A 26843-nucleotide genomic window follows, 5' to 3' on the forward strand; every position below is an offset into this window, starting at 1 on the left:
TAAAGAATAATCAAGTGAAAGTTAAATGCTCCATTTTATTATATACTGTATAAATGCTTTATTTCCAAGTTTAATGCTCAAAATTCTTATGACAAGAGAGTGACCTTGATTCTCCTGTTTTTTCTAAGAAAACCCCAATAAGCCCTTCACTATATAGTTCATTACATTGACACTGTCATTCAGTCAAGTCTCCCTAAGAGCCAAAATGGATAAAAACTTCAAAAATTTATATTTATATCTTGATTCGCTCTGTTTGGATTTATCATGTTGTGACAAATTTATTACCAGAGCTTTGCCCACTCTGAAAATTCTGATAGTGTTTCATTATGAAATATAAAATATGTCTACAGGATCATACAAATACCCAGTGATTGAATGCAGTCTTTGCTAGGTAAACAGTTTCTATTTTATATCCTTGATTTTATTTTTATGTGGTCTCTGACCTATCCTCTGGTAGCCTTTAAGATGGTATCCTATCTCTGTGCTTTCCTAATATTTTCATTGTGTCGCTGGATACATTTTGACATGGTTTTTAAATTGTCTGTTTATGAGCATCCGATAGTTGGTGTAAATGGGAACACTTTGCTTTGTGTTTTCTCAAGAAGTTAAAATTAGTTCAGTTTTTCTGTTCCATCTTAATGTTACAGTTCAAATACATATTATATTGCATTTAATTAAATTCAGCAAGAATGCCACATACTATATCTTTTCAGCCAGAAAGTACTTAGCACACTGCAGAGATAAATGCGTCACTGAGCAATACAAAAAGCAGTTTAGTATTAGAGAAAAATACAACTTAAGAAAATTAAAGTTACTGACAAGAACAGCAGATGACCTTTATACATTTAAAGGAAAAAAATGCCTAGAACCATTTTATTTAACTTGACCTTGCCATAGGGAGATGAAAATTCCTTGATTGCTATTATCCATCCATCCAATTTTAAGACTTATTTAAAAATATTTTAGCAAAAAAATCCTCTGACCTCCAGGATTAGAAATTGTGTAGAATGCTTAGCTTGAACTAAAAATAAATACTGTTGATTAGAACTTCCAATTTGGCTATCTGTATAGAATGTTTTGTGATATTTTATAGCTATTCAATCATGAAGTATTTGGGATATTTGGCGAAGTTCAGCTGGAATGACCCAGCTAGAAAATTCTTTGGTTAGGAACTGCAGATCCCCGAATACAATATTTTGAAGAACGATATTTTACCATGTTTATTTGATCCAGCCTTAAATTTCAGACTGGTAATGGTAGACATATAATTTAATAGTCGGTGAGATCAATGGAATCAGAAATTTAATCTGTGAAGTGGCAGATAACTTAATAAATCACACTTTATTATATTTCTAAAACACATCAGTTATATGTTAATTATGAAGCTATGAAAAGAAGTTCACATACTTTATGAAATTGATGAAAGGTTAAATTAAGAAAGGAAATATTTCTTTAATAGTATAACCAAGCAGGACCCTATGGGGCCTTCCAAGGAGAGACCCCTCCAAGTCTTCCACTTGCCTCTTGTTTGTAGAAAAGCTTTAGTCTCCCAGCCCTCCCCTGAGTCACAGAAGGTTGGCTCAAGAGTTAATGATTGGAAAAATGTGAACATGCAGTAACAAAAAAACATCACCCGGGCCAGGATCTAATTTTGACAGCTTCCCCCTGTCCCTTGGAAAACTCACTATGCCTTAAAACCCCAACCTTAAAGCCTTTGCACTCTAAGTCACCACATCTGCAAATGGCTATAATTTCCCTCATAATTTTAAATGTTAGATAATATATTATCTAACATTTAGAATTATGCACATTTGTATGTTACAAAGGATATTACAAAGGTTTCAGTTTAGCGAGGCATACTTCACCAACTTTTCTAAATTACCTTCATATCCCAGCTACTTTCTGTACATCATCGGTTTTGTTGTCGGTGGTGGTGGTTTGTTTGTTTTACTTCATAGTAGCACTTACTGAATTTTATTTATTTGTTTACTTACATTTTGTGTCCCTTCCCTTCGTTCTGGATAGAGACTTTATATGTCTTGTTCACTGCTTTCATGTTCCCCAAACCATGAATAATGCTGAACTTACAATACTAACTTGATACAAATATGAACAAATGAATACAGGGATTCATTAAACATATTACATTACAAAAACTGATGCAATAAAAATGTCATAGATTACCAACTGAAAGTTTTCCAGTATTTTTTGACAAAGCTCTATGTTTATTAGCATTTGAAACCTAGTTTTATTTTTGTTTTTTGCGGTACACGGGCCTCTCACTGTTGTGGCCTCTCCCGTTGCGGAGCTCAGGCTCCGGACGTGCAAGTTCAGCGGCCATGGCTCACGGGCCCAGCCGCTCCGCGGCATGTGGGATCTTCCCGGACCGGGGCACGAACCCGTGTCCTCTTGGCAGGCAGACTCTCAATCACTGCGCCACCAGGGAAGCCCTGAAACCTAGTTTTTAAGGAATATTTTTCTTCATTTGTAAGTCCTTACAACTATTTTGTTGACCAACATGAATGACTAAAACACATTATAATGTGTCATTAAGAAGTGTTGAGAACTGTGCCATTAACTCTGCTCACTTGAATTTTAGCTTTCTTTTATTTTTGAGTCTTTATCTTTCATTTGCCAAAGGGCAGATTGAATTACATATGGTTCTAATGTAAAGCAAATATACCTAAATTAGCCCTGCATTTTAAATTATTTACATTAATAAACTAGGTGAATTTGAATGTAGGTAATACTCTTTATAGAAAAAATTGTAAGCATTTAATAAGAAAAACCTTATAATAGAAACAAACTTTTATTGAGTGTGTATGGTAGATCAAGTACGCCTTTAAGTGATTTAACATATATTAATTAATATCAACATATATTAACTGTCAGTCCCTTTGAGCTTCTATAACAAAATATCATAGACTAAGTGGCTAATGAACAATACAAATTTACTCCACAGTTCTGGGAGGCTGGGAAGTCCAAGATCAAAGCACTGGCAGATTCTGTGTCTAAGGAGAGTCCACTTCCTCATGGATAGTACCTTCTAGCTGTAACCTCACATGGTGGAAGGAGCAGGGTAGCTCTCAGGGTCTCTTTTATTACTAACATTACTCATTCATGAGGGCTCTGTCTCCATAACCTAATTGCCTCCTAAAGGACCTACCTCCTAATTCCATCACATTGGGAATTAGGTTTTAACATATGAGTTTTGATGGTCAAACATTCAGATCATAGCATTACTAATGCATCAAACATATATTAACTAATACATGTATGATTTTTCAGATATGAACTAATGTTCACAAGAAATCTATAACTAATGTTACTCATTAATCTCTCTCTTACAGATAATGAAACTGCAGCATAGAACAGTCAGATAATTCTCCCACAATTACAAAACCTGTAAATGGAGAATTAGGATCAAATTCAGACATTCTGAAACAAGAGCCCATAGACTTCACTTCTAAGCCGTCAAACACATAAAGACAGAATCAATTTTGTACTTGTTGATTTGTAATGCTGAACTTTTATCTTACCATCCTATGTTACTAAGATACATATTTTTTCAATTGCCAAGTATTTCATCAAATTTCTTTTTTTCCATTATCCACTACTCAGAATCTCTACCATAACTCTAGGAACATTTCTGATGCAATACAGATTCCTAAGTAAACTACATGTGAGATATAAAAATATTGCAAATGTTTTCTCATCTGTATATTTATTGAGAGTCTAAGAAGAAGAGAATGTGATATTACATTTCTAAAGTAATTTCCGATAACTAATGTAATGTTTGCCAAATTGAAATTTTATTAAGTATAAATTTCAAAAGCTAGGTAAAAGTAATCTGTTCCCTCTAATATTATTCTTTGAATTCACCATTTTGCACAGTGAATGTCTGCATCACAACCATACCTTGGTGTACTTGGAGTTTCAATCTTCACAAAAATTATATTAGGAAGTAGAGGAGTTGTCAGCAGCAATCCATCAGAGATATCAGGAAAAGCGACTTTAGTATTTAAAATGATTATACTTAGATGCTGAGATCATGCGCCTCAAGGAAAATTTTGGTATGCTTTTTTTTATTATTTATAATTTATTAAATGTGATTTATCTTCATCCATTTAGAGAATTCCTGCTGCTAGCTTTATGGTAGTATTTTAAATAGATTTTGCTATAGGTGACATTCATTTTTGTTACATACTTTATTCATGATTAATATGCAGATGTTTCTCAAAGCAAATTACCATATATATTTGATAAAATGCAACATGTTATTTTTGAAAGTTAAGATACATATTTAAAAGAGGCAGAGTAGTGTCTTCAGAGAGAGCTTTAAGACCCATCATTGTTTAATATATTTGTTGTATTTCTTGTTGTTCAGTTAACTTCACAGGCTGTAACAGTGGCCTTGGTATCTACTAGTCTTAGTACAGCATATAGCTAACAAAAGCTCTGCTTTGTGAACAGAGGTAGGAGTCACAGCAGATACTTTACTGTTCTGGACTAAAATTGGATACCCTTTCCAATTCACATTATCAATACTGTCTTAAATATATTTATGGTTGAATTTAATAAGGACAATAATCAAAATTAATTAATAATCTGGATGTTATGGCAAGTTGTATTTTACAAGTTTTTAAAAAAAATTGTAACCTTTTTTTTCCTACTTTCAATTTGTCACAATTACTATATATCTTAATCTCAAACTTTCCCCACTATAACAAATATACTTGGCTCCCAGCAAAGACAACCTTCTAAAGCTGATATCGTATTGAGTATTCTTTTTTTCCTTTTTAACTTTAATGTTAAGTTTCTAACATAAATTAATGTTTCATATCTTTTACTATCATTATAATTAACTACTTTATTATAGATGAAGACTAATTCCTTCTATTTCATACCTACATTATGAATATTTTAATTGTAAGTAAGTATAACTATATGTTTCTCTTAACTTTCTAATGAGCACCAATAATATTATTTACTTCCTTGATAACATCTTTTTACCTGAATCTTGAGAGATAAAATTTTAAGACACTTTGTTGTAAATTATGAGAACAGTTTTCTGGCATACTACATTAACTTTTTGGAACTTGTTAATTTAACTTGTCTTACTGTAAAACACAAGTTTTTTTTTGGGAAGCTATGATTCAAACTTAATGAAAAGTTAAAATAATATGAGTATCTTTCTTTCCAATATTTCCTTACAAAAGTGCCAAAGTTTATATCCAGCATAGCCGAAGATGAATGAGTCCTGGGATGAAAAAAACCTGTTTCCTTCAATGTTTTCAATGGGCAATAGCAGACTAAAATTTCAATAGGTCCTAAAAACTCTTTAAATCATCCTTTTCCAAACCTTTTAAATTACAGTGCTTCTGTACTCCCTTCTCTCTTCCTGATTTTTTTCCTCTTCTCTCTTCTCCTCCTTCCCTTCCCCTCCTCTTCCCTCTCCTCTCTTCTCATCCCTTCCCTTCCTGTCTCTTCTTTTCTCTACAATTTAAAGCCAGTAAGCTGAGCACACACAGTTTATAGGTAACATGAACTCTGGAGTCAGACTTATTGAAGTAAAATTCTTGCTCAGTGCCGCAGCACTGTTGGCTTTTCTACTTTGTTAACAGAAGTAGAAATTTTATGATTGTGTTTTATGATGTTTGCATTCAAAACCATTTCAACAATGTTGTACTAGCTTATATATGTTCTGAAAATATCCACTACAGGAGGAAAATGTTCTGTTACTATTAGTAGAGAGAAAAGGGCAAGATAAATAGTTTTGATGACAAATCTGTAAGCAGTTTTACCTTCATTTTCTTATTTAATCCTTAAAATAGAGCATTGAAATCAAAATGTCCATTATATAGTAAGGAAGGGAACTAAAGTCATCGGAAGCCAGTACCTATGGTATACTCTGGTTCTTTATTGGTATTCCAAGACAGAATTAACATATGCCATCAATATACTCATTTGCAACTATCCTTGATTTCAGAAATTGATTTTACTTTTACTTGATTTTACTTTCTAAGACTGTTTTTTTGTCCTACAGTTTACTTAATCCAAGGTAATTCATCAGTAGAAAGTTAAATGGCATTCATAATATTTTTGGATTTTAGGACAAAAATATTATATGAGATATATGCATTCTAAATATGTGAGAGGTAACTTATTTACATTATAATTAGCTATTCTCCCTTAACAAGGTGACTTGACATTGTCAAATATTGATGCTGTCAGTAAAATGCTAGTGAAGTTGTGTTCTTTATTGCTCATTAGGAAGTCTTTTAATATAGCTGAAGTCCATTGCCACTAATTACTATCCTAATAGAATATGCCTATATACATACTGATTGCTTGAAATACACTTTGCTTTTGGTGAAAAGAGATTATTAAATTTATCAAAAAGTACTCTGAGGTTATGAAAAGGAGGAAGCATGGAACAAACAATAAGCAAGCAACAAACAAACATATACATTAAAAAAAATGTAGAGGCTTAGAAATTAAACCCGAGTAGCAGATATAGAGAGAATTACTCCAGAAAGAAGCAGAGAATGGACCTCCCAGAGTAACTTAACCATAAAGAAAAAGTAATATTTCTAGATTATCTGGGGCTTCTACATTGCACTGAGAAGACATTTTTTATTGCTGACAAAGAGCTTAAACTTGGATTAATATTTAGTACATAGAAAAGTAAACATGAAAAATAAAGACAAAGTATTTCTAGGTATAACAATATATGCAGTATGGATTATGCTAACCAAATATTATAACTAAACTGTGACAATAGAGGAAAGTGATAAGTGTGTGGTAGGAAAAGGTATAGGAGAAGGGAATATGAAAGCTGTATCCTAAATTTTCATAGAAGCAGTTGATATCAGAATCTTAAAAAGAAATTTTTATATAAGCCAATTATATGTAACATGGAGATAAATATAAGGAAAAAAACTTCTAAAATATTTGAAAGCAGTTGTTTCTGAGAAATAGGAATCAGAGTTGGAGGATAAAAGAAAGGAACTGACTTTTATTATAAATATTTAGATTATATTGCATTTTATAATTTTTAGATTATATTGCATTTTATAATTTTATACCTATATATGTATACATGTTTGATTAAGTAAAACATAAATTAAAAACAGAACCCCATTTTCAGGTCCAACAGGCAAAGGACTTGGAAGTTGCTGCCAACATCCTTACAACAAGAAAAACTGCTGAACAAACTGAAAACAAAAACTCATGTTAGATCCACCAGAGATTCGATGTCACAGGAAAAACTGCCCAGAGTGGTATGGTCTCCTTAAAAACAGCCTTCTCTCAAGGGACGCTGTTTTATCAAAGCCTAATAACTTCTGTATTTCAAGAACCTAATGGTACCTTAGAGGAAGGAAAATACCCAACTCCAGTGTCCTCTAAACTTCTGGTCTTACCTGAGTGGGGGAACTGAACAGCCCTTGCGAAGGTCACAGACCTGGGACACCAGCTCATTAGAAGACTGAGATCTAATCACAGGACTATAAGAATGTTTCTCCTTATACTACACCATACCAACACATCAATAGACCTTCTACACGATCACAGGAGATTACAGCTGAATGAACTGCAAGTCTTGCACCTTATTTATGAAGGAATATCTATGGAAACCCAAAGACAACAGAGGAGGGAAAAACTAAGGAACTAGAGAATATTTTAGGCTTTGACACCACAGCTACAGAAAACAGTAAACACAGGTATACTTCTAGCCAGATAAAGATAAAATCTTATACTAAAGGCCCATTTATCTCAATTTTAATGCAATGTATTATGTGCAGCTTTAAACAAAAATTATAAAGCATGTGAAAAGGTAGAACAATGTGTGAAGACACAAAGCAACCTTCAGAACCAGACTCATATAGTGTAGAGATATTGAAATTATTAGACGGCAGTTTGAAACCAACTATGATTCATATTTTCAGGATTCTAGTAGAAAAAATGGATAACATACAAGAGTAAATGGGTAATATAAGCAGAGTGATGGAAATTCTAAGGAAGAAACAAAAGGAAATGTTGGAAATAAAAAACACTGTAAAATAAAAAAAGAATGCCTTTGATAGTATCATCAGAATAGAGAGTGTAAAAAGGTCAGTGGTTGCCTGGGAGTAGGTTGAGTACAGGGGATATTTAGGGCAATGAATCTATTCTGCTCAGCACTGTGATGGTGAATACATGTCATTATATATCTGTCAAAACTGTACAACCCAAAGACTGAACTCTAACGTAAACTATGGATTTAGCTAATAATAATGTACCAGTATGGTTCATCAATTATAATAAATGCACTGAACTAATGGAAAATGTTAATAATAGGGGAAACTGTATGTGGGTTGGTGGGGAAGAGGATGTATGGCGATTCTCTGGGCTTTCTGTTCAATGTTTATGGAAACTTCCTAAAAAGTCTCTAAAAAATAATCTATTACCTTAAAAAAACCTGTTTTTATATACACCACGTCAGCTGATGTTTAAAACAAACCCATGCGTACCGCAAAAAAAAACCAACAAAAAAAAATCCATGATAATCTAGAAAGGAATTATTAACATTACCCAAAGAATTATTCAGGCTACCAGGTAGAATATCATAAAGGATCTTCAAAATCAGGCATAGTACTGAGACTCAAAGTGGGTAAGAATATATTAAGTATATTTTAGTGTTTAGTAATATGGAAGTGGCGATTTTGAAAAAATTGAATAGATGTGATGAAAAGATATTATTAGAAAGGCTATCTAGTTTTAAGAATATTCTAGAAGTGAGCTAATGAAGTCAGAATTGTTACAATGGGTACGGAGAAAAATAATGGACCCATGTAATAAATTGTTACATTATATCACTTACCTTAAATTTTATATTAAACGTAATTTACCTTATATCAGAAATTTAGTGCATATAGTGGACAATGGAAGAGAAATTTTTAGAATTAGAATTTGGTCTGATTGACTGGCAGGATTGAGAGAAGCAAATGTTAGTTTGAGAAGAGAAAGTAGTTTTTTAAGGGATTGTGATAAATGGATTTAGACACTTACCTGAAATCTTAAACATCAAAGTAGAAATATACTGCACAGGAAGATACTTCTGTGATCAATTTTAAAGAAAAAGTGGTGAGAAGAACACAGAATAAATAACTTAGAGGAGATATGAAAAACTACAAGAGCTACTCACAAAAGAGAATTCAAAAACAATTGTGAGCTAAGGTCTGGGATTTGAAGCATTTATTGGCAGGGCTAAAAAGAAGCAGTAATGAAAAAAAGAAGGAAATATTAGACCAAGATACAAGGTGGGGAGTAACAAGGTGATCAAGATGGCAATGCAGTACACTTTAAGCCTTTACAATGAAGGCAGAGGATAGTATTAAAGTAAATGACAGAGGAGTGGATAAAGAAGTGTGGTATGTATATATCTATAAGGGAATCACAAAGAATGAAATAATGCCATCTGCAGCAACATGGATGGACCTAGAGAATACCATGCTGAGTGAAGTAAGTCAGACAGAGAATGACAAATATCATATGATATCGCTTGTATGTGGAATCTAAAAAACAAACCAAAAAAGGGTACAAATGAACTTATTTACAAAACAGAAATAGAGTCACAGATGTAGAAAACAAACTAATGGTTACCGGGGGGAAGGTGGGAGGGATAAATTGGGAGATTAGGACTGACATATATACACTAATATATATAAAATATCAATAGATAACTAACAAGGACCTACTGTATAGCACAGGGAACTCTACTCAATACTCTGTAATGACCTATATGGGAAAATAATCTAAAAGAGTGGATATATGTATATGTATAACTGATTCACTTTGCTGTACACCTGAAACTAACACATTGTAAATCAACTATACTCCAATAAAAATTTTTAAAAAAAGAAAAAGAAAAAAAAAGAAATATCTAGATTAGATGTGTTAAATTTATCTTCTGCTCCCATCTCCCTCAGGCTCTCCCCTTTTTACTAAACTCTGCTTTCTCAGTATGCTTAATGTTTACCTAAAGAAGTGTTTCTTGGCAAAATGTAATCTGCACTTTTAATACAGTCCCAAGTAATGTTGAAGCTGCTGGTTCCAACTACACTTTTAATTTCAAGGTTCTAGAGGATCAGTTGTCACCAGTTTAAATCTCCCTTCTGTGATTTCCCCATAATAAAATTATTTCCCTCTTATTATCGATATTTGAATTCCTTAAATGCTAGGGGAAAATACAGAATTGCCTCACAATTCTGAGAGTTGGAGTTTATTTTGAAACATGAAGGAAAAGGTATATTTTTTCTCTAATTATTATAGGGATGCTTTTTCACTCCACACGCAGATGCTATTTAGCAAAGCAAAGTAGAATTCCATATATAATGCTGTGATTTCAAAAAATATATAAGCATGCATGGGTGGCTTTGTGCCTTTAGTCGATCCAAATGATAGATCCAGGCACTCACCGAGGTTTCTTTTTTTTTTCTACAGATGAAGTTTCTCTAACTATTGTACCTAATAATAAGAAAGCACCACCTGTCACCTTTGCTTCCTAATGAGTTCTTAAAAACCATCTGGGGGCAGCTATCTTTTCCCCTGAAGAAGCAAATACCTGTCATATTGCACTAAATCACTTCCTACCTTCCTGAACCTACAAAGCCTAAAAAAAACTTTTAACCTTGCCTATTCAATTTGTTAAATTCATTGCAGAATATTTTTTCTGTTATTACATAACTGAATATTAAATAGAAGATTTTAGGTTTAGCAGGTATTCCTCATTACTAATAAGGATAATTTATTTGTGCCATTATGAGGATTATAAATCTTTGATGTACTCCCTGAAATTATACTCCAGAAACAATTGTGATGATAAGAAAGCTGGAAGTTGGCAAATTAATAGAGCTCTCTTTAAGTCAAAGTTATGTTGGCTTATGACATCAAATCTAATTGATATGTTTTTCAGAAAACTTGGTAAGATATACTTTTGGAAAAGTATTCAATAAAAACTCTTAAACAGTTTCCTTTCTTAGTGGGAAGAACTACAGAGGAACAGAGAAGCAGAACCTGGAGTAGAGTAGTAAACCAACATAAATAAACCATGTTGGTAACTGAAAGTCCACCACTGTAACATGTTTGGTAGACCTCCGCTCACAGGTTCATGTGTGTAATTCCTGAGATATAGAGCAGACCAATCGATTTTGTCCATGGGCCAAATTAGATGAACATGGATAGCATTCTCACATAAAATCCCCAAAAGACACAAAAGCATGGGTTTAAACCCCAGAGATTGGTATAGAATTAAAAAAAGAAAAAACAACAGATCAATTCCTCTTGTTTCACAAGTGAAGAAGCAGTTTCAGTAACTTTTCCCTCCCATGACCACACTTCTTTCCAAATAACAACAACAGCAACAACACAAAACTTAGTTTCCTTGTGGAAAAGTACTATAAATTGTGGTCATTTACAGCACATTTTAATCACTTGTACCTAATTTCTTCTCAGCCATTGAGAGTCACACTTGTCAATATGACTCAGATTAACTTCATTGTGAATTTTATTTGGTTTTCATTCTGGAATTTGTGTAAAGATGCCCAGCCTCTAAATTACTGACAAGCCCCATGCTCATCCACTGTACTTTAAATAATCCCAAACTTTATATTTAGAATACTAAGTGCATCGATTAATGACATGTTTAAGAAAGTGACTTTGCTGTCAATTGATAACCACACAGAACCAAAGGAAAAGAGGTGAGAAATAAAATGCACAGATGGGAGAAATCTGCACTTTCAATGAAACAGTAGCAGAAAACTAAAATCTAAAGAGATAATTTGCTTTTTCTCACTATCTAACTGAAAGTTTTCAAAAGATATTCGGCAGTAAGAGCTAACCTTTTCCTTTCTTAAACTGAAGAAATCTTTGAATTACTCATTGGAAGAAACACTTAATAAGTCACAACTGCCAGGATAAATATTGCTGCACTTACCAGCAGTTCAAAACCTCAGTTTGTGAAAGAATTTTTGCAAACATCTGTATTCACTGCTACATTTTGTAACTGTAATTACACAGAAATTCACAGGAGTGTTAAAGGAAGGTTAGGTTTGGAATAATCTCCTCTGTGTATTTTAAACTTTTGTTCACATTGCTCTAGTTTAAAGTGATGCATTTATCCTGACGTCCACAATACAGAAAGGCAGCCCTTTTGTAGTCAGCCTGAGGAAGAAAACTATCTAATACTAGTATGTCTTGTAAAGTAATTTACAGTATATACAATGGATTTGCATTTCTTATTGTTGCTGTATTTTAACAGAGAATTTTGCATGTATTCCATTTGGCATATGCTCCAGTGCACGTAAGAATTTTTTTCTTCAACTGACAGATACTGAATGGAGTGAAGCCAATCAGTACAACTCAGCTCTGTGACTCTAGTAAACTGCAATGATTCTCATGGGATATGCTAAGGTAATGCTAAAATAGGTTATCATAAGTCAGAATGTCTTTGGGCGAAACTAAATTGCTTCCGGAGACATTAAGGCTGCTGAGTACGGTTTTTAACTTATTAAACATGATACCTCATTTCATACAGCTTATCTTAATTCCTCTCAGTTTTTACTGTAACTTCCATTTTTTTATTCACTCACAGCTGTATTAGAGCTTACTTATTTTTTAAACATACCTAAGTTGTATTACTTTCGTTGATTGGAGCACTTAAGAAGAAGGAATTTGTGAAGGAAAGAGAAAGCATTCTCAGGGACCAGACATAAACAATGAGCAGGAAATAGACACAAGGCAAAGAACTGTACTAAGGAGTGTTACATGAATGAGCAGTCACAGTAATCCCTACACTTGTTTGAATTCCTAGTATTTGCCAGCTATTGGATACATTTTGTCGGCAGTGTTCTCAAGTGAGCTATATGTATATAGTAATTTAGTACGAATGTTGTAGTTCGTGCCACCATTTGGTGTTTGTACCATTTTGACAATTTGCTGAAAGTTATACAGTTGCTAGGATTTATACTCCCGTCTACAAGGACATAACCTTTTCAATAGGCCAGGCTGCTTCTCTGATTCAGAACCAGTAACTTAATTTGGATGAAGAAGAGGCAGAATCAGCAGCACACTGGGATGGACTTAGTGAGCCATAAATGTGAAGGGTCACAGGAGGTGATCTGCTACACAGGGAAGCAGCCAGTGGTCAGGGCCCCATTGATACCTAGAGGAAGGTATATCATACCAAGATATTTGGGAATGTTCAAATAATTTATCACTTTTGTTATTTAACTTAATGAATTTATTTAACCATTTTACCAAGTGCTCTATTGACCACTTGGAGTACCTACATACAATTTGGAAATACTGACATCATATCTCATTCAGTTTGTAGTCTACAAATAATGAGTGAGTGTTAGTTCCAACTCAGGCAATGATGAAAACCCTACTTTAAGTCTCTCAAAGCAATTTAGTAATAAAGATGTGTATGAAAGTAGCTATAGAGAAAAGTAGATCCTGTAACTTGTTTTAATATAAGTGTTGATAATGAAATCCAGGTGAGAGGAAGGAAATATTGCACTGGGAAGCAGAGACCAGGTAGGGGTTAGGATAATTTCTGAAATGAGGCATTTGGGTTAGGCTTTTAATCATGTTAGAATTAGATTTAAATTAGATTTAAAGTGCAAAAGGTGGTAGAACAATATAATTTCATAATATATTTATGAAATATAAGCTTAGAAATGCTAACAATATCTTTTATGTAATATATGGCTTTCATAATACCAATGTGATTACTTATTCATTAGTTCAAAACCTTTCTGAGAGTCTATTTTGTGCCAATTACTATGCTCAGAACAAAAGATATAATGATGGATTTAGCAAATATGATATTAACCTTTAGGAGTCTAGTGGGAAAAATAAAGACCATTATTAAAGTGATTGCAGAGTACATAAAAAAGTGAAAGTGAAACATGCTGAGGAAACATATATTTGACTTTAACCAGAAGCCAGAGAAAGACTCCCTGCAGAAATAGCATCTATGAGAACTTTAAAGCATGAAGAGGAGATGGTGGTGTGTTAGAACTGTGAAGAGAGAGTTTTACAGATAGAGGAGACTGAATTTGTAGTAACAGAGTCTAAAAGGAAACTTTATCTTCAAGAAATCAAAAGTCCACTGCTATTCAAAGTGAAACAGAAAGAGCAGAGAGTTAAGACACAGTTAGGGACTAGATTTTGAAGGTACTTCAAACCATTGTGCTCACATGCAACAATTTTAATTTTGAGTATTTGCTAATTATTGAATGAAGAATTGTGCGTGTTTGTGTGTGTGTGTGCATGTGTCTACAAACATGTCCATTAGATTACATATGTTAATTTTGCTTTTCAAATCTTCTAGATCCTTGATATTATTTTAACTTCTTGATTTATTAATTTTATATAGCAGTGGTGAATTCTTCCTCTTAATTTTATGTAATGACCTTCTTCAAAGAGTAACTCCTCTAAGCTAACAGCTAGCACAGCTCTTTTTCCGTAAGCAGTTGCTTGGTGCAGCACACCCCTGTGCACCTTTCCCAAATGTTCTCATGAATACAAAGTACCTTAAAAATGCTTGATTTTATTATCTTTTGCAGTTAAATTAGTGATTTCTATTTTTCCTATATGTTATTATTTCTGTTTTCCCTTTTGTTCTGTTATTGTTGGATTAAGCATTTCTTATGATTCCATTTTTTGTATCTCTGTTATTGGTTTATTAGTACCTCTTTTTCTATACATTTTAGTTTTTACTCTAGGGTTTATTCTATACATATTTCACATTTCACAGTCTAGCTTCAACTAATAAATGCTGACTCACCTTTCAGATGAAGACGTGAGTTCTTCAGAGGTTATCAAAGAATACTGCACTACTGTCTTGGGGAATGTACTCTCTGTTTTTACAGGATAGATTTCTGGGGTTTTGTCAACAGAAGAAGGCTGCCCCTTTTTGATGGGTAGCAATAGTGATTGTCTCTTATCTTCTTCTGGATCTAGTTGACACACAGGAAATGTACTGTACGTGCCACATTGTACAATGTATACCAAACACTGGCAGCTCAGGCTGCCCACCTCTGCCCTCTATCTTTATCCTGACATCTATGGCTCGTCCAACCAGTCTCCTCTATATAAATATCACAAAGTGGGAGCCAGACAACAGTCTCCGTGCTATTATGTGTCCTAAACTTAAGGATATACAGGCCAAATTCTTTGTGAATTCAGCAGCATTTTGAGTATAGCTCAGGGACAAGCCTAGGGAAAACAATATATATTCATCAACACTTTATGACAAAGGTGGCATTATTTTTTTATTTAATAAGATTTTCATTCATGTAAGTCATTTAGCTTGAAGAAGAGAATAATTATCAAGGCATGTAAAATCATATGCTAGATAACAATTACATTGCCCAAATCCTGGTTTAAGTTTTTAAAGGTGCTTTCTGGTTAATCTGATCATTTTCCAAAATTAAAATAATGTGTCAACTATGTTGATAAGTAAATAAACATAAAAGTTACCTAAAGTACTTAAGGGAACTCTTGGTCTTTTTTGGCATGAGTTTTTCAAAACATATTTCCATTGTTTCCTTTCTTAAAAATATAAATCTTAAAAACTCTGAACATGCAGTAAGCATAATAGAAAGTATACAAACATAAATGCACACTGCATACGTTATTGTTAATTTTGCAAAAATAAATGTAAAATAACAAATCTTTATAAATAACTAAAACATTCTGAAAAGGTATCTACATTCTGAAACCACACATGCTTAGAGTTTTCTTTAATAATAAGTTTATTTTAATTGTGGTCCAATGTACATATTCGTATTTCTTAAAATTAATTATAAAAGGTCATCAAAATTCAGTTTTAAATTGTATCATCATTTTATTTGGAAAAAAATGGAGGAACCAAAGGAAAGGGAAAGGAGTAAAAATTAGGTAAATTTACAAAATCAATTATGTTTCTTTTGGGTATGCAATACCAGATCAAACTCTGTCTTATAACACAATAATAGATGTTTGTACATATTTATCTCTATGATGTACTCACTAGCCAGGCTACAACTCCAAGCTGAAAGTTTCCATTAGGATAGTCAATCAACAATTGAAATTCACTATGAACAATGTATAAACATCCTTCCTGCTTTCATTATTTTCATTTTATATTTTAATATGATATAGCCTTCAAAATCTGAGTCCTTCATTCTCTAAGGCTTCTTCAAATATCTACTGCACAATTTGTATCTCTATTCTTTGAATGTTTTTGGAATTCATAACCAATTGAACTCTATATGAGTTCTGTCTTTAGGTAGATTACAACATTACTGATGGTAGGAGTAAGTCTTGTTTATCTCTATTCCACATAAATCTAATGCTTTGTGTTGAGTATCCTCAATGCTCAAAAAATACCTGTTAATTGATTATTAATTAAAGAGTATGATCGTTTCTAAAACTGTTATTTACATTGATGGATACAAGTAAAATTACGAGTAAAGCTACCTATAACCATGGAAACATGTTAAGATTAAGTAGTATTTAAGAAGATTATGTGCATTAATTTGTAACATCAAAGATATGATTGAAACTTTATATCAATAAAACAAAACAGAAAATGCAGGGCTGTGATCTTAACGAGTATTTAATATATATTACTAGTAAATTTTGTACTACTTGAGGAACTTACAAGAGACAGTATGTCATCACATTTTATCTTTAACAGATATCACCTTAAAATAATTGTACTTCCTGAAATCCTGTGTTTTCCTTTCCCAGAATGTGAGGAAGCATATTTAACTTGCAGAAGCATATTTAACTATAAATAAGTGTAGTTTCCAAATTACTGTTATTAAAATAAACTTCTGAACTGAAAGTATTCCAAATCTACAAATGCTATTCTTCAGACAAATCAACACAGTTTAGAACGTAAGAAAGAATACCAGATGTTCCCAAGGAATAGAAAAATAATTTATAAAACAGTAAGATGCAGAACACAGGCCATGAAACAAAACATTAAGCAAAGTGAAGAGCAGCTGTTGAGCTGTATTTCAAGTAGTTACAGCTCTGAATGCAATGTGCTGATATCAAAATAAATAGAAAGACACATTTTTTTTGGCAGAAACTGTTCCAAATCATCAAATAAATGAAAACTATGAAATTATCAAATCAAAGTAATCTAACTTGTATTGCCATGTAATGAAAAATAAGCAAAAATTTGGATTGATAAGTATTAGATCAAAGCAAATCTAAAATGTGTAATATATAAATTAGTAAAATAGCAATGCTACATCAGCAATTTTATAAGGACCAAAATATTTCATAAATAATACTAATATTGTATTTTATTTTATAATTTATTATAATATAAACAAATCTAATTATTAGTTAATGAATATAATTTAACTAATAAATGAATGGAAGGTTATTGTTTAATTGAACATTTGAAAATAATAGGAAAAATAACTTCCATACCTCATCATCTGCATATAAATTATTTTACTTTTAAGCATTCATTAGAACCAACTATATAATGAGTGCTTATAGGAAATTAATGAGTTTGTTGAGCTGTAGACTAAAAAATCCTGAAAACTAATGGATGTTTTCTATGATTTTTTTTCTGTTCTGCTCCTTATCTCTCTTGGTTTCATTATTTGTCATTTTCTTCTCTTTCTATTTTACTTCCATTTATTGAACAAATATGTCTTGGGTACCCAGGATAAGTCATGCCCTGTTTTAGATATTTAGGGTACATCAATGAACAAACAAACTAAAATTCTGCATGCAGAAACCTTTTATTCCCGTAGAAGTAGAGATTTAATAAACCTAGTGAATAAGTAAAATATATAACACATTTGAAGATGACAATTTCTAGTGACAAAATAAAATAGTTAAGAAGGCTAAGGAATGTGAGAGAGGAATAAAATTTTTAAAGGTAATCAGGTCACATTTAAGCCCAGTACCTTCCATCTATTATGAGAAATCCTTGCATTTATTCTTAGAAATTTGTTGTATTTCTATGGAGCCCTGATTACTTTTCCTTAAGTAGTGTTTGGTGTATTTTAAAATCTCTCTATTGAATTTTATATTTCTTGCATTTAAAAAATTATAAGTAGGTTTTTTACATACCTCCTTTTATGAAACTGTTGAATTTTTTTTATCTTTAATGGTTTCTTCTGTTTCATAAAAGCAACCTCTCTTATACCTGGAGAATATCAACTATGTATTTTACTTATTTCTTATAGAAAATGATTTTTATCTATATCTTATTATTACTGGGTTACAAAGGAAACTTTCCCTCTCATTTATGATTTTTATTTTGTAAAGATTTTATCATTGTACTAGTTGGCTCTTGCTGTGAAAACAAATTACCACAAACACAATAGCTAAAAGCCACACATATTTATTATCTCATAGTTTCTATAGGTCAGAGTTCTGGGCACACAACTTAGCTGGGTTCTCTGATTCAGTGTTTCACAAGACTGCAATCAAGGTGGAGCCAGGGTTACCAGTGGTAAAAATCTGCCCCTAAGCTTCCATGGGTTGTTGGCAGAATTCATCTCCTTGTGTCTGGAGGAATGAGCATCCTTTCTTTTTTCTGGCTATTGGCAAGGTACCACTGAGCTCCGAGGGGCTTCCCACATTTCCTTGGAACATGTCCCTCTCCACTGGCCCACTCACAACCAGGCAGCTCATCCTTCAAAACCAGTAAAGGAGAGAGTCATTTTTCTCACTCATACAAGTGTGACAGAGCCTATAAATAGCATAACAGAAACATGAGGGTGACCTCACATCAACATAGCCATATTCTAGGCATAGGACCTTCTCATACTCAAGGAGAGTACAGGACATGAACTTGGGACTATTCTAGGGTTGGTTGGTCTGCCACAATTTATAACTGTAAATGTTTCTGCTCAGGCCTGGTGGTTTTCAACAAGCAACACTCATGGGATATCCTTAGCTCCCTTCACTTTCAATTTACATATTTTGAGTACTGATCGCTCAAATACAATCCTCAAATCAAATTACTTGTTTAGACTACCAGGCATCCATATACTGGTGTTCTGTGGTATAGCCCGACCTCTGACAAGACTAGGGAATAGATATAGCTTAATAAACTTTCTCTTACTAATATAATAATTTTAAAACCCTCTCTTATTTTGATCTTTGCATTTTCATGCAACTATTTATTTTTATGCTGTGAGTACCAGGATGCAACATGTTGTAAAGAACCTCTCCACTTCAAACTTTATTATAAACATAAATGCCTCTAAACAGTTGCTAAGTTAAAAGAACTAATCCTGATAACTATGTAGAGTTTAACACATGGATTGAAGGTTGAAATTTTTGTCTAGCTGATTTACAAGATAGCTCCTACACACCACACATTAAATATGATTTCTTTATATTCTAGTTATTATATCCCCTGAAATCTCAAGTTAGAATGAAACAGCAGGAACAAACCAATGTCCATCTCTACCTACACTGGAGCATCTTGTCTAATTACACATGAGAGTGTGTACCTTGTAACTGAATTCCAATTACTGATGCTGTGGTTAGCAGAAATTTTCCCCAGACATTTTTATTTTACCTTCACTTGAATTTATTTGCAAGTTCATGGATTGGATTTTCCTTTATTATATGTCATCATGGTCATTATAAAGGTAAATTGATAGGAGGTGTATTAGGCATCATATTAAGCAGGAATTTTTCCATTTATTGTTGGGCTTATTATAGTAGTATATGTTGCTTATGAAAATGTTTAAATTTAATGACTATTTTCAAATTTGTTATTTTACCATTCTGTATCTATAAGTTTAAAAAGCTCAATTTTTCTCGTAGCCTCTCTCATATTTATTTTAATTGTTCATATATCAATGATGATCAAGTTATTATAATTATTAATTGCCCTATATGTGTTCCAAGTTTTATTTACTGATTCATGTGATTTAATTTTATAATTAAAACATAAAAACTTAGCTTCATGTAAAAAGCAGAATTACAGATAGGGCAAATTAACTGGGATTATGTTTTCTGAACTTTCCTACTAGGTAGTAATAAGAAAAATTTTCATAAAAAATAATGGTAAGGAATTATTATACACTTCCCTTCAACATGTATATTAATAAACTAAATCATTAACTTGGGGTTAACCATTAATGTGCATTTTAAATACTTCAAAGTTTGATTTCAAATGTTTTAAACTAGACTTAATGTTAAAACTGAATGAATTTAGTAAAATTTTACAGTATTTTGATGTTGCCCTTTGGGCAATTAGATCATACTAATATCCATCTGAAACCTGATTCAAATTGTGGGTCATTTGAGTGCTCTTCTCTCTTCTATACTAGGTGTATGAACAGGAGACTGTGAAGTTGAGGGTAAACATAAGTCTAAATCAAGAATTAAAAATATAACTTTGTGAGGAAACGTAACTTTTTATTAACAAATAATGCCAAAGTTGTTATATATTTTCACAGACGTGAAGAATATAATTCATTTGGGGCGGGGTGTTGAGTAGATCTATTAAAAGAACTATGGATTCCTTAAGAAAAAAAACCAGTGTTGCAATGCAGTTTTTTTTCCCACTCTCCTCTTTTATTCAGAAATTTTAAATCTACATTATTTCCTCTAATTTCTGACATATTACTGCTTTACTAGCCTGAAAAATATTGTGATCATGTACTGTTCTTCTCTTGAGTATATCATATTTTTCCCTAACAGGAACAGTATTTAAATATTTGTTGGCAGCTTTAACAGGAAAGCACAGCCAGGAAAAGAAAGCAGGTATCATTCTACCATTCATTACTCTGATTCTTCTTTGATAAATATTTTTAGTCATCAAATTATTTGCTGTAAATGGTATGGAATTCATCGTTATCTCTGATCTGATTTAAAAATAAACATAATATGCATCACTAAATCCACTACCCTTTGGGACTGAAAAAATAGCTCCATGTAATTGTCTTTGAGGGCATGTTTTCAGTTACAAGGAGACCAAAAAACCACTAAGGTATATCTCTACTTTCAGTTTAACTTATATTATCTCTTTTTCTATTTGTCTTAACCTTAACTTGGAGACTTACGAGGTGGTCTTTCTAAATTCTTTGTAATCTCCCTATTAAAGAATTATTGACCACATTTTAAACTCTACTGTTTCTGGAAATTATATGTTGCTTTATTTTCATACAGTTCACTTTGAATCTGGGAAACTCTTAATATATTTAGGGTGAGTGAAAATATAAATTCATGACACATTCATAATCTTACACTCTCCTAGAGAAAACCGTAGCATTTAGAAAGCTCATAAATATCTACCGAAAAGAAAGTTTTTTTTGTAAGAATGACAGAACAAAGACAACCTATGCAAGAAAATGGGGGATAGGGATCACTATAGATGCAGTAGAGATGGAAGAGACAGTAAGAGAATACCATCAATGACTACACGCCAACAATTTTTAAGTCTAAGTTTAAATGGGGAAATGCCTAGAAAGAAATATTAACAAAACTTGATAATCGAGCCCTCTTTTGTATCATTATTACTTTATACATAACGTGTTTTTTGTTTAACTACTTTCAAAGTTTTCTCCCTGTTTTTATTCAATTTTATATGTTGTACCTGTTTATCTTACTATTTTTTCCTGTCTCTCTTGGTTTGGGCTGCTGAACTCCTTATATAAGAAGGTTTTTGTTTTCACAAAATTTGGGAACTTTCTACCCTTTAAAAAATATTTTTTTCTTTCTTATTGTCTCTGAAATTCCAGTGGCGCATATGTTAAATGTTTGATACTGTTTCATATCTTAGTAATGATCCTTTCTTAATCTTTTTTTAAGTTGTCATGCACACTGGATATTTATGGATTATTTTCAATTTCAATTACCCATTGTTCCACTATCTCCAATCTATTGTTAATCCTATTCATTGGATTTTATTTTACACGTAGTGTATATTTTTGTTCTATAATTTATATACTTTAAAAAATAATTTTCATTTCTCCACTGTAGTTTTCTACCTGTTAATTTATTATATCCATATTTTCCTTCATTTTCTCAATTGTTAATTCCAATTCTTCTGCCAACTCACGGTCAGTTTGTATTGACTGCTTTTTATCTTAACTATAGCTTAATGTTTCTTCTTCTCATGCCTAGTATTTTTGTTTGTTCATTTTTACTTTAGACTAGGCACTGTAAATGGCAAATTTTTAGAAATGCTTGATTCTGTTATTTTCTTCTGTGTATGGATGATTTTGGTCTATGTAATAGTTATCTTTACTACACTTAAACTCCAAACATTGTCTTCCCTGTGGTTGGCAGCAGCTTAGGTTTTTCAATCATTTAACTATTCCTTTCCCTTAGAAAGCTTGATCTCTCTCTCCGACTTATGTAGGACTTTCCTCTTTCATGACCCTTTTCTTACTAGAATCTGTCCCCTTATTTAACAACAACTCTGGAAGCTCTTAACTTTGTAACCAGAAAAAAACATGGCTTTTTGATGGATTTCTTCTTGCTCTCTAGTGTGCAAATTTCATTGGCCTTTATGTAGAAAGTCATATAAATATAAATATTCTACTATAAAGTTACCTTCTCTTAAGCATCTATTCATTTCTAGGTTTTTGTTTGGTTTTGTTTTCCTTTTGGTTACTCTCCATTGCCTTCAGGTATTGGAATATTTTTTGGGGGGGGAATTTTTTTAAATGTACTTTGTTCACAGTTAATAATTATTTTCTGAATATCTGGAAACAGAACCCAAAGTCATGCATTTCATCATGGAAAATAAATCATTATAGTGCTTTTGTGTCTTCTAATATCTAAGGAAAGAAATCCTCAATGATTTCAAGCTAAGCTGTGTTATGCAAACAAACACATAATTAGAATATCACTAATGTGATTATAATTAATGTAGCACCCTGCAAAGTGATTACCTAAATCAGTCTAAATTAAATGTCCTAGATACTTACATGTACCATAAACATAAAATCAAAACTTTAATGAAGTAATACCTTTTATATTTCACTTTGTTTGCAGAAAAAGAATGACTCCTTTGCATTTGGAAGTCCCAAAATAGTGATTATTGTTGCGATAAACATGGACAGTACCTCTAAATGTGCAATGAGTATTATTTAATTTCATATATAATTTGAAGTACTCATAGGCTATTAAGAAAAATTGTTAACATTTATGGAAACATAAGAGAAATGGCTTACTTTATGTTTAACATCTCCCCAGAAGGGGGAAGAATGATAGAAAAAAATGGTAATGCTCACAGAGCTTTGGCTGTCTCAGAGTAATGCACAACATATCCATGATTTATATCTATTATTATCCTCAAACAATATTTCCCGATATAAAAAACAAGAAAATCCCTCACTTACTGGTGACCCATTTTACTACTTCTTTCATTTCTCTGTTACTAAGCCACAAAAAGACCCTAAGAAAAAAGATTTGTAACACTTTTTCATATATCATACACAGTAGTATACCCCAAATGTGCTCTATAAAGCAAATAATAAATAATACTTTTGTATTTGTGTTTTCTAGGATTTACAGGATTGTCACAACACTGTATACCGAAGTTTTCTATCACAATATATTTTATAGAGCTTTACTTGAGGAGGAATTTTTCATGTAGGAGCCAGAATATTCAATTTTTTAAAAATATTTTTAAATGGAACCTGTACTGTGAGGATTTAAGTTGCCTTTGTTTCCTCCCTGACATTCAGTAGTAAGAATACCCATGGTCCAAAGTCCTTCTGCATTCTCTCTGAATACCTGTCAACTTCAGCTTTCCTTTTGTTTTATGCACGCTACCCACTTCATCTACTATTACTTACGCCTTATCAATATTGCCTTCTCTCCTTAAAAAACTAAACACTATACTCTTCCCAGCAATCACTGCTTTAGTACCTAGTAGAAAGGAGATGATCTTGCATTTACCATAAATTCTAGGTGGGACCTTGTTACCCAATAATAGACCTATTAAGCACACTTTACATAACAATATAACAATCTGTCATGGGTTCTATATGTGTTTTTTTTTTTCCTGATAAAGATTATAGATAGTTTTCCAGAAAATTTTGAGCATACAAATAAAACAAAATTATTGAAATTATGAAGTCAGCATACCAACATTAGAGTAGTGAGGTTTTTGAGTCTTTTTGTTTTTTTAACATGTAGAGAAGCAGGGGGAAAAAATCAGCTTCCCTAAGTTATCTTCAGTATAATCTTCAGCTCAAAATTTTCTGTTGAGCCCTTTAACACTCAGAAGCAATATAACTAATAACATCTTTGGCAATAGCATATTTTCTCTATGTTTTGGAAATCTAGGTAAGAGTGATATATATGTATGACTGATATGGGGTGGCAGTATACTTGGCACTTGAATCTAATACTGAATTTTAACGTAATTTTAAGAGATATTTTTTTAAATGTATGTTAATGATTTATTTTACCAAATAACCAGCACCACTGGTATCACTGACTTTCACTTCATTCTTGGATTTCACTCTGCTGCTCTGTTCTCTCTCTGTTCCTCACCCAATTCCACCCCATATTTGAAATAGGAAGATAAAAAGATAATATTTTGTTCCAATTGTGAGACATTTATCACTAGGGAATCCTCATTCTTTATATTTAGGTATGTCCGACATTAACCTTGGATTTCACGGTTTTCAAGTCTTAAGCTTTTCAAAGATTTCTGCAAATTTCCTGAGTCTTGAATTTTATATTTTCTCTGACTCTGCCTTCTGTGATCTCAAATGCTACATTTATACCACCCTTCCGTAGTTGGAACAAAAGCTGAGCTACTATAACAAAGACTCCCACAAATTCATTGGCTTATTGAATACAAACTGTTTATCTCCACGAAGCTGACCATGTGAATTATCCAGGTCTGCATGCATCTCTACTCTAAATAACCTCTTAAGGGCCCAAATTTCTTCCATCGTAAGGCTGCATCATCCTCTAGGGCATTATTGTTGTCAGGCTGGTCAAAGAATCACATTGTTCTATGTAGTGTTCTGTTGGTTGGATGGAGGAAAAGAGGGGAGTAAGTCCGTGACTTATGATTCTGAGGTATCACTAGCACACATTACTTCTGGTCATATTCCACTGGACAAGTATAACGAGAAAGTAGGTAACAAAGTATTCCTGGAAAGCTTTGCGTTCCAACAAATAAAATTCCAAGGAAGAAAAGAAAAACAAATTGTGTGTGTGTGTGTGTGTGTGTGTGTGTGTGTGTGTGTGTGTGTGTGTGTGTGTAATGCTAATGGTCTCACCATAGTCGGCCCCCTCTGACCAACTTTCTTCCCCTGCATAGAATACATTTACTCCTTCCGAAAGTGAGAAGACCAAAATCTCATATATTTATTGTATTCACTTGAAACTTCAAATATCTGGATGATGTACAAACCTCTGTATCAGTTTAGATGTGGCTTCTCATGACATCCCCCCAAGATTTAACCCACTTTCAATACATAGTAGCTCAAAACTAGTTATTCATCCCAATATACAGTATGCAAATACTTTAGTAAAAACAGCCAATTAAAAATGGCAAGACTGGGAAACAGTTATTAACTGACAGTAATTTTAAAATTCATCTGGGCAGGAATTATGAAGCTTCCTACCATAGCAGTGAGATAAATTCTTTCCTTAGTCAATCTAGCTACCCCTGGTTCTGCTGTCTAGAATAATTTTATTATCCTTCATCAATAAAATACTACAGAATGAGTAATTTAAACAACCAATATTTATTTCTCACTGTTCTGGAGACTGCAAAGTATTGAGGACCTGCTTCTGGTTCATAGATGGCCATCTTCTCTCTGTGTCCTAATATGGTGGAAAGGATAAGAAAGCTCTCTGGGGACTCTTTATTTATAAGGGCACTAATCCCATTCATGACAGATCCACCCTCATGACCTAATTACTTCCCAAAGGCTTCACCTCCTAATATCATCACATTGGAGGTTAGAATTTCAACATATGAATTTGGGAAGGCACAAACATTCAGTCCATAACAGCCCTTATATTTTGTGAACTGTACCTTTGCCCTCTGTGAGGGTAAATAATATATAACCATATGTGTCTATTGTCCACTATTATACCTTTTGAAGTAGGAATTAGAAACTATGCCTTGCTTCGTGGTCTTTAGGGTGGGCTATGAAGGCCAGGCTTATTATCTCTTTAACATACAATTGCCAAAACTTAGTAGGCTTCTACTCAATTTGCTTTAAGTCAGCCCTATGTGCTGGTAGTAGATGTAATGCTCAAGCTCACTTTATTTTTTGGTTTCTACTCTGCACCCATGTACTTCTCTCTCATTTAAGTGGAAGCTGCCCTATGCCATTTAAAACAATAAACTGTCTGTGGGAAGGTACTGATACATCCTTATTTGATACATGGCACAGGGGTATCTCCCCCCCGCTTTTTCTTTTTTTTGGCTTAGTAGTCTTAACAGGCCTTAAAGAAAATCCTTGAAGAACAGGCATATATCCTGCTACTTTGTAAGTAAGAACATTTCGTTTTATGACACTATGGTGTGCCAAATCTGTAAATTCTTTTCCTTCTATTACTGCTTACTAATTGGCAACTTTTTACCTGAGCTCATGTCTTTCTTTTGCTACTTTGCTAGAGTAGCAAGCAGTAAACACTTACTCCTAACTTTTCTAGATACTTTCCCTAGAGCTATATCTCAAAAAGCACATGGTATTTATCAGTAAAAATTGTATACAATATTTTTGCCAAAGCATTATAAGTCTAATCAACTCTAGAAGTCTAATTCTAGTTTGCAATAGGCTTTTTCTTGCCAACTTAGCCAATTCCAAATATTTTTTTGTCACATCAGC

This window comes from Neophocaena asiaeorientalis, unplaced genomic scaffold (genome assembly GCF_003031525.2).
Source record: "Neophocaena asiaeorientalis asiaeorientalis breed wild unplaced genomic scaffold, Neophocaena_asiaeorientalis_V1.1 scaffold244, whole genome shotgun sequence".
NCBI lineage: Eukaryota > Metazoa > Chordata > Mammalia > Artiodactyla > Phocoenidae > Neophocaena > Neophocaena asiaeorientalis.